The sequence below is a fragment of the Triticum dicoccoides genome, chromosome 7B (assembly GCF_002162155.2).
Source record: "Triticum dicoccoides isolate Atlit2015 ecotype Zavitan chromosome 7B, WEW_v2.0, whole genome shotgun sequence".
NCBI classification, from domain to species: domain Eukaryota; kingdom Viridiplantae; phylum Streptophyta; class Magnoliopsida; order Poales; family Poaceae; genus Triticum; species Triticum dicoccoides.
Window position 1 is genome coordinate 660,947,879 of NC_041393.1, and position 10,607 is coordinate 660,958,485.

Genomic DNA, 10,607 nt, shown 5'->3' on the forward strand with positions numbered 1-10,607 from the left:
ATTATAGTACTCGAACAAAGTACAAGATAATTGAAAGATTGAGACTCTGCAGAGTTGGAAGAACTGAACACAGCCAACGGATTTCCATAGTCACGAAAGACTAGTTCCGTTTACGGTATTTCAGTAGAAACACATTTAACTAGTACACACCCATTTCACCTCACGTTACCAGGAATCACCCTGGCCAACGTCCAAGAAAAACTTTGAGACAGGGAGGCCACAACCTCGAATAGCATGGGATCAAATTTCTATACGCGTGCTCTAAGGGGTGCCCCCCTCTCGGTCCCAACCGGAAACACCCATGCCCCCTGACCGGATGACGGGCTTTAATCCAGGGCCATGGAACCCTCATCCCGGCCACTCCACTTGGTGTGTACCAGGAAAACGATTTGCAACTTACTATGCCATATTCCTTTCGGAAAACATGTGACAATATAGGATGGAATGAAGGGAAATGTGAATTGTGTCATGACGACAAGGAAGTCAAATAATCTGGCATAAGACTGGCATGTCACAACACTGCCATCTTACCCATCCTCATAGCAACACATGGCTTTGCAAATATGTATCCAACAACATAATGCTTTCCGAAACTTACTTTCCGATTATGTGCATGAGATATATCATGCAAAGTGATGTTCATAAACATGCCATGACTATACTAAAATGCAAACATGCAACAACACTCATCATATCAAGAGTTCAAACATGCTTTCCTGGTTCGGAGTAGTCGGAGTCTAACTGTGCGAAGTTTGCAGCTCCGTCACCTCCTCCGGTATCTACGGTATAAGAAAAATACGTACGCAAAGTAAATACCGTGAGTGTACAGAAAAGTGTTCCAAATATTTTTAAAATAAATATGATAAAAAACTAGACAAAATTTAAAGAGAACAGAAAAAGAATCACTCAAAAATTCCCTTCTGATAAAAACTTATAAGTGTTTTAACCCAAGGACTCATCTGTAATGAAACAGAAAACTTCCAGGGGGTTCTGCGGAAAAGTACAGATAACGTTTCATTTAAAAGAGACGGCTGTGAGGCTGACAGGCGGGCTCCACCTGTCGGGTTTGAAAGTTCAAACAGAGAAACAGAGCGCGACGGCGCCCGAGAGGTGCGGTGGTCGCCGGCGGCGATCCACGGCGAGGCAAGGTGATCAGGGTTTACCTCTGTGATCAGTGCACCGTTCCGTGTCTGTGGGTGGTGGTGGTGGTCCCCGGCGAGCACTGTGTCGGCGACGGCCCTAGCTCCAGCGGACGGCGGTTCGGGCAGTCGTGGATCTCGCCGGAGGGAGCTGCGGGGATCAAATAGGAGTGGGGGTTAGTCTCCTAGTTGCTCGAGAGGGTTGCTGACGAAGTTAGAGCACCGGAGACGGCCTCACCGGAGCGAATCAAGGTGGAGGCCGAGGCGGAACGGGGTGGCCGGAGTCGGGGAAGAAGGGCCCCTCGGGGCTCTCCCAGTTGCTGGGCAGGGTCTAGTGGGGTAGAGGAGGTGTGCCGCGGGCGAGAGCAGGCTCGGGGTGCTATATATAGCCGCCCCGAGGCGGTTGCCGAGAACGGGGTTCTCCGGCGAGGTGATTACGGCGGTGCTGCGGTTGCACGGGAGGTTTCAGAGGCTGAACGTCGTCGTGGGTGCTCCATGGTCCCGTTTTGGTGCTAACCGCGTCGGGATTTGGGGGTTTAGGGGGAGCTCGACGGAACGGGGCGGCGCGGGCCCGTCGGCGGTAGGGAGCGCGCTCTGCGCATGCCGCGCCACGGCGTCCGTGCTGCATGCGTGCGCTGGCAGGGAGGTGGCCAAGCGGAGCCACCAGGACGCTTGGGCGGCGCCGAACAGCGTTGAGCCGCCGTTCTGCTTCCTGTCGGCCGCTACGGCGCTACGGCCGCCGCAAGACACGCCAGCGCAGGCGGGCCAGGGCGCCACGGACGCCACGAAGGTGCCAAGCGTGCGTGTCAGGCTCCGGACAAGCAAGCCTGGCCGTGAGCTACGTGCCAAGCGCACTATGAGCTCGTGACTGAAGTCACTGACGAAGATCGACACTGAATGTCTGAATTTAACTGAATATGACTAGAACAGTGCATGCAAGGTGTTCGATAGAATGATCCAGGCATGTAGGGATTTTTCCTTGAGCTGGTTTTTGGTGGAGGGGCCTCTCATTGCATCTAGAGGCTGCCTGAATATTTGTCGAATTTTTGGAGGGGTGTAGATATGAATTTCACCAAATTTGGCAAATCTGGTCCAAACTTGCAGTGAGTGCAATTTGAAATATTTGAACAGGAGAAGAGTGGATCAAGATGGTTCTGGGTTGTGGGTTCAAAGGACTATCCAGGGGTGTTGAGTTGAGGTCAAAAATCAAAAGCATTAGGGCACTTGCTTTGTAATCCACCTAGGTTCAAAAGTAAAGACAAAATTATTTTGGGAGGAGAAATAGTTGGAATAAAATCCAAAAATGGATTTTATTAGTTTGGACAGAATGTTGGGGTTGAACTATAGAGGGAGGAAAGGTTTTGGGAAAATTTCACCATAGGAAGCATGGTGAAATTTTTGAAGGGATCAAAACCAAATAAAAGCCCAAAACTAGAAGGGTTTTTCATTTTAAAAGAAACCAAATCCAAGAAAAGGATTTTTGAGAGGGCAAACTTAGAAGATGGTTTTTAGGAAGGGTTTAAAAGACCTCCTTTCAAACCAAGCAAGGCTCTTTAAAAAAAACAAACCACCAAAATTTTTGGAGTGTCACACTATGTCTCCCTCCTTGACTAGATCGCGGATGGAATTGAAGCGTCTCTTGATATGTTTGGTTCTCTTGTGAAATCTGAATTCCTTCGCCAAGGAAATTGCTCTAGTATTGTCACAAAATATTTTCATTGGACCCAATGCACTAGGTATTACACCTAGATCAGATACGAACTCCTTCATCCAGACTCCTTCATCTGTTGCTTCCGAAGCAGCTATGCACTCCGCTTCACACGTAGATCCCGCTACGACGCTCTGCTTGGAACTGCACAAACTGATAGCTCCACCATTCATTATTAATACGTTTCCGGATTGCGACTTAGAGTCATCCGGATCAGTGTAAAAGCTTGCATCGACGTAAGCATTTATGACAAGCTCTTTGTCACCTCCATAAACGAGAAACATATCCTTTGTCCTTTTCAGGTATTTCAGGATGTTCTTGACCGCTATCCAGTGATCCACTCCTAGATTACTTTGGTACCTCCCTGCTATACTTATAGCAAGGCACACATCAGGTCTGGTACACAACATTGCGTACATGATAGAACCTATGGCTGAAGCATAGGGAATGGATTTCATTTTCTCTCTATCTTCTGCAGTGGTCGGGCATTGAGTCTGACTCAACTTCACACCTTGTAACACAGGCAAGAACACTTTCTTTGACTGATCCATTTTGAACTTCTTCAAAACTTTATCAAGGTATGTGCTCTGTGAAAGTCCAATTAAGCGTCTTGATCCATCTCTATAGATCTTGATGGCCAATATATAAGCAGCTTCACCGAGGTCTTTCATTGAAAAATTCTTATTCAAGTATCCTTTTATGCTATCCAGAAATTCTGTATTATTTCCAATCAACAATATGCCATCCACATATAATATTAGAAATGCTATAGAGCTCCCACTCACTTTCTTGTAAATACAGGCTTCTCCAAAAGTCTGTATAAAACCCTATGCTTTGATCACATTATCAAAGCGCATATTCCAACTCCGAGAGGCTTTCACCAGTCCATAAATGGATCGCTGGAGCTTGCACACTTTGTTAGCACCCTTTGGATCGACAAAACCTTCTGATTGCATCACTCATTGAAAAATCTTATGAAGCGTCTTGATCTATCTCTATAGATCTTGATGCCCAATACATCAGCAACCTTACCGAGGTCTTTCTTTGCAAAACTCCTTTCAAACATTCCTTCAGGCTTCCCAGAAAATTTCTACATAATTCATGATCAACAATATGTCATTCACATATACTTATCAGAAAGGCTGTAGTGCTCCCACTCACTTTGTTGTAAATATAAGCTTCACCGCAAGTCTATATAAAACTATATGCTTTGATCAACTCAACAAAGTGTATATTCCAACTCCGAGATGCTTGCACCAGTCGACAGATGGATCGCTGGAGCTCGCACACTTCGTTAGCACCTTTAGGATTGACAAAACCTTCTGGTTGGATCATATACAACTCTCCTTAGAGATATACATTTAAGGAATGCAGTTTTGACATCCATTTGCCAGATTTTATAAAATATGGCAATTGCTAACATGATTCGGACGGACTTTAAGCATCGCTACGGTTGAGAAAATCTCATTGTAGTCAACATCTGAAACTTGTCGAAAACCCTTTTGCGACTAGTCAAGCTCTATAGAATAGTAACACTACCATTAGCGTCAGTCTTCCTCTTGAAGATTTATTTATTCTCAATGGCTTGCCGATCATCGGGCAAGTCCACCAAAGTCCACACTCTATTCTCATACATGGATCCTTCTTAGATTTCATGGCCTCAAGCAATCTGCCGAAATCTGGGCTCATTATAGCTTCTTCATAGTTCGTAGGTTCGTCATGGTCAAGTAACATGACTTCTAGAACAGGATTATCGTACCACTCTAGTATGGATCGTGATCTGCCAGACCTACGAGGTTGTAGTAACTTGATCTGAAGTTTCATGATCTCTATCATTAGCTTCCTCTCCAATTGGTGTAGGCATCACGGGAACAGATTTCTCGGATGAGCTACCTTCCAAATTGAGAGCAGGTAGAATTACTTCATCAAGTTCTACTTTCCTCCCACTCACTTTTTTTGAGAGAAACTCCTTCTCTAGAAAGGTTCTATTCTTAGCAACAAAAAATCTTGCCTTTGGACTTGTGGTAGAAGGTGCACCCAATTGTTTCTTTAGGGTAACCTATGAAGATACATTTCTCCGATTTAGGTTCGAGCTTATCATGCTGAAGCCTTTTCATATAACCATCGCATCCCCAAACTTTGAGAAACGACAGCTTAGGTCTGCTACAAAACCAGAGTTCATACAGTGTCATCTCAACGGATTTTGACGGTGCCCTGTTTAAAGTGAATACAACTATCACTAATGCATAACCCCAAAACAATAGTGGTAAATTGGTAAGAGACATCATAGATCGCACTATATCCAATAGAGTGCGGTTACGATGTTCGGACACACCATTATGCTGTGGTGTTCCAGGTGACGTGAGCTGTGAAACTATTCCACATTGTTTTAAATGAAGGCCAAACTCGTAACTCAAATATTCTCCTCCACGATCAAATCGTAGAAACTTTATTTTCTTGTTACGATGATTCTCCACTTCACTCTGAAATTATTTGAACTTTTCAAATGTTTTAGACTTGTGTTTCATTAAGTAGATATACTCATATATGCTTAAATCATCTGTGAAGGTCAGAAAATAACGAGACCTACCACGAGCCTCAACACTCATCGGACCGCATACATCGGTACAATTATTTCCAATAAGTCATTAGCTCGTTACATTGTTCTGTAGAACGGAGTTTTAGTCATCTTGACCATAAAGCACGGTTTGCAAGTATCAAATGATTCATTATCAAGTGATTCCAAAAGCCCATCAGCATGGAGTTTCTTCATGGGCTTTACACCAATATGACCTAAACGACAGTGCTACAAGTATGTTGCACTATCATAAGCAACTTTGCATATTTTTGGCATCAATATTATGAATATGTGTATCACTACGATCGAATTCAATAAACCATTAACATTGGGTGTATGACCAAATAAGGTTTTATTCATGTAAACAGAATAATAATTATTCTCTGTCTTGAATGAATAACCGTATTGCGATAAACATGATCTTATCATATTCATGCTCAACGCAAACACCAAATAACATTTATTCAGGTTCAACACTAATCCCGAAAGTATAAGGAGTGTGCGATGATGATCATATCAATCTTGGAACCACTTCCAACACACATCGTCACTTCACCCTCAACTAGTCTATGTTTATTCTGTAACTCCTGTTTTGAGTTACTAATCATAGCAACCGAACAAGTATCAAATACCCAAGGGGCTACTATGAACACTAGTAAGGTACATATCAATAACCTGTATATCAAATATACCTTGTTCACTTTGCCATCCTTCTTATCCGCCAAATGTTTGGGGCAGTTTTGCTTCTAGTGACCATTTCCTTTGAAGTAGAAGCACTCAGTTTCAGGCTTCGGTCCAGCTTTGGGATTCTTCTCGGGAGTGAAAACTTGCTTGCCATTCTACTTGAAGTTCCGTTTCTTTCCCTTTGCCATTTTCTTGAAATTAGTGGTCTTGTCAATCATCAACACTTGATGCTCTTTCTTGATTTCTACCTTCGTCGATTTCAGCATCACGAAGAGCTTGGGTATCGTTTTCGTCATCCCTTGCATCACGAAGTTCCAGTAACTTGGTGATGGTGACTAGAGAACTCTGTCAATCACTATCTTATCTGGAAGATTAACTCCCACTTGATTCAAGCAATTGTAGTACCCAAACATTCTGAGCACGTGCTCACTAGCTGAGCAATTCTCCTCCATCCTTTAGGTGAAGTACTAGTTAGAGGTCTCATACCTCTCGACACAGGCATGAGTCTGAAATACCAATTTCAGCTCTTGGTACATCTATATGCTCCATGGCGTTCAAAACATTTTTGAAGTCCCGATTCTAAGCCATAAATCATGGTGCACTAAACTATCAAGTACTCATCATATTGAGCTAGCCAAATGTTCATAACGTCTGCATCTGCTCCTGCAATAGGTCTATCACCTAGTGGTGCATCAAGGACATAATTCTTCTGTGTAGTGATGACCCACAAGTGTAGGGGATCTCTCGTAGTCCTTTCGATAAGTAAGAGTGTCGAACCCAACGAGGAGCAGAAGGAAATGACAAGCGGTTTTCAGTAAGGTATTCTCTGCAAGCACTGAAATTGTAGGTAACAGATAGTTTTGTGATAAGATAATTTGTAACGGGTAAGAAGCAATGAAAGTAAATAAGGTGCAGCAAGGTGGCCCAATCCTTTTTGTAGCAAAGGACAAGCCTGGACAAGTTCTTATAATGAGAAATGCGCTCCCGAGGACACGTGGGAATTATCGTCAACTAGTTTTCATCATGCTCATATGATTCACGTTCGTTACTTTGATAATTTGATATGTGGGTGGACCAGTGCTTGGGTACTGCCCTTTCTTGGACAAGCATCCCACTTATGATTAACCCCTATTGAAAGCATCCGCAATTACAAAAGAAGTATTAAGGTAAACCTAACCATAACATGAAACATATGGATCCAAATCAGCCCCTTACGAAGCAACTTATAGACTAGGGTTCAAGCTTCTGTCACTCTAGCAACCCATCATCTACTTATTACTTTCCAATGCCTTCCTTTAGGCCCAAACAATGGTGAAGTGTCATGTAGTCGACGTTCACATAATACCAGTAGAGGAGAGACAACATACATCTCATCAAAATATCGAACGAATACCAAATTCACATGACTACTAATAGCAAGACTTCACCCATGTCCTCAGGAACAAACGTAACTACTCACAAAGCATATTCATGTTCATGATCAGAGGGGTATTAATATGCATTAATGATCTGAAGAAATAATCTTCCACCGGATAAACCAACTAGCATCAACTACAAGGAGTAATCAACACTACTAGCAACCCACAGGTACCAATCTAAGGTTTTGGTACAAAGATTGGATACAAGAGATGAACTAGGGTTTGAGAGGAGATGGTGCTGGTGAAGATGTTGATGGAGATTGACCCCCTCCCGATGAGAGGATCGTTGGTGATGACGATGGTGATGATTTCCCCCTCCCGGAGGGAAGTTCCCCGATAGAACAGCTCCACCGGAGCCCTAGATTGGTTCCGCCAAGGTTCCGCCTCGTGGCGGCAGAGTTTCGTCCCGTAAGCTTGCTTATGATTTTTTCCAGGGTAAAAGATTTCATATAGCAGAAGATGGCCACCAGAGGGCTGCTAGGGGGCCCACGAGGCAGGGGGGCGCGCCCAGGGGTTAGGGCACGCCCCCACCCTCGTGGCCAGCGTGTGGGCCCCCATTGGTACTTCTTCCGCTCAATATTTATTGTTAATTCCAAAATTGACTTTCGTGGAGTTTCAGGACTTTTGGAGCTGTGCAGAATAGGTCTCCAATATTTGCTCCTTTTCTAGCCCAAAATCCCAGCCGCCGGCATTCTCCCTCTTCATGTTAAACCTTGTAAAATAAGAGAGAATAGCCATAAGTATGTGACATAACATGTAATAACAGCCCATAATGCAATAAATATTGATATAAAATCATGATGCAAAGTGGATGTATCAACTCCCCCAAATTTAGACCTCGCTTGTCCTCAAGCGGAAGCCGATATCGAAAAAGATGTCCACATGTTTAGAGATAGAGTTGTCAATAAAATAAAATACGGACATGCGGGCATTATGATCATTCTTATAACAACAATATATATATATATATATTATCATATGATTTCTTATGCTCAAGTAACAATCTATTCACAATGTCAAGTATGATTCAGAAACTTCATTGAGAACTAACAAACTATAATCTTAGTCATTGAAGCAATTGCAATTTATCATAACATCGGAAAGAGTCAATAATAGAGCTTTTCAGCAAGTCCACATACTCAACTATCATTTAGTCTTCCACAATTGCTAACACTCACGCAATACTTATGGTTATGGAGTTTTAATCAGACACAGAGAAAGATATGGGCTAATAGTGTTGCCTCCCAACCTTTTATCTCAAGGGTAATGTCAACAATAATAGTTCATGCTAACTCACATCCAATTGGATATATATATTAGGATCTTTCCAGCATGAGGTGCTTGCCAAAGGAGAAAATGAAAAAGGGAAAGGTGAAGATCACCTTGACTCTTGCATAAAGTAAAAGACAGGCCCTTCGCAGAAGGAAGCCGAGGTTGTCATGTGCTTTTTGGTTGGATGCATGAAATCTTAATGCAAAAGAACGTCACTTTATATTGCCACTTGTGATATGAACCTTTATTATGCAGTCCGTCGCTTTTATTACTTCCATATCACAAGATCATATAAAGCTTATTTTCTCCACATTAATAAGTCATACATATTTAGAGAGCAATTTTTATTGCATGCAACATGACAACTTACTTGAAGGATCTTACTCAATCCATAGGTAGAGATGGTGGACTCTCATGGCAAAATTGGGTTTAAGGATATTTGTAAGCACAAGTAGTATCTCTACTTGGTGCAAGGAATTTGTCTAGCATGAGGGGGAGAGGCAAGCTCAACATGTTGGACGATCCATGACAATATACTTTAACTGAGATGTGAGAAAACATAACCCGTTACGTTGTCTTCCTTGTCCAACATCAACTCTTTAGCATGTCATACTTTAATGAGTGCTCACAATCATAAAAGATGTCCAAGATAGTATATTTATATGTGAGAACCTCTCTTTATTGATTACTTCCTATTAATTGCAACGATGATCAAAGCTATGTTTGCCAACTCCCAACAACTTTTAATCATCATACTCTTTATATGTGAAGTCATTACTGTCCATAAGATCAATATGATCTCTTTTGTTTCTTTTTACTCTTTTATACACTTAAGATCATGGCAAGATAGCAAAGCCCTTGACTCAACACTAATCTTTATTATATATATAGCTCACGGACTCGATTACATAGAGGGATCACAAAGCAAAAATCAAAACTAATTCACACCAAAACTTTATTCTATGAGATCAAGATATTACCAAAAGGATCGAACTAAGTAAAACGGTAAAGATAGGAGTGTGATGGTGATACGATACCGGGGCAACTCCCCCAAGCTTGGAAGTTGCCAAGGGGAGTGCCCATACCCATGTGATTATGTCTCCTTTGCTAGTGAAGAAGGTTGGTGACGATGATGGATAGTCGCACATCGAGCATAGGATCTCTTCCAATTTGCGGATAATGCCCTTAAGTGCGACGATATGATCCTTCAACAAAATATTTTTCCTGCGTGAGATACTTGTTTTGTATGCGAGCTAACTCAATCATCTTGAAAGCTTCAATCTCAGTTGGGGTAAAGAGGTTAGGAAGAGGTTGAGGGATGTTTTCTTCTTCTGCCGCTGGAGCTTGATCCTCCATGGCCTTCTTGATCCCATCATCCTTGTTGATATCCCCAGGTTCTTCTCTCTTCAGCTCTATCTTCAATAGCCAAGTATCCTTGTCTTCATTATTGGAGGAGGGTGATGTCATGATGCTCTAGATGTGTCAGAAAAATAGCTCGAAACAAAGACAGAAGATTTTTGCATGATACGGTGGTCAAAACCTTCGGGAGATTATATAATGAATTTTTACCGACCAGAAGAAGTATCGTGCAAGAAAACAGAGTCCGGAGAGCACATGAGGTGCCCATGAGACAGGGGGGCGCGCCCAGGGGGGTAGGGTGCACCCTCCACCCTCGTGGATGCCTCGTGTCCTTCCTGGACTACTTCTTATTTTCCTATTTTCTTAAATATTCCAAAACGGAGAAAAATTGCTATTAGAACTATTTTGGAGTCGGTTTACTTACCGTACCACATACCTATTCCCTTTCG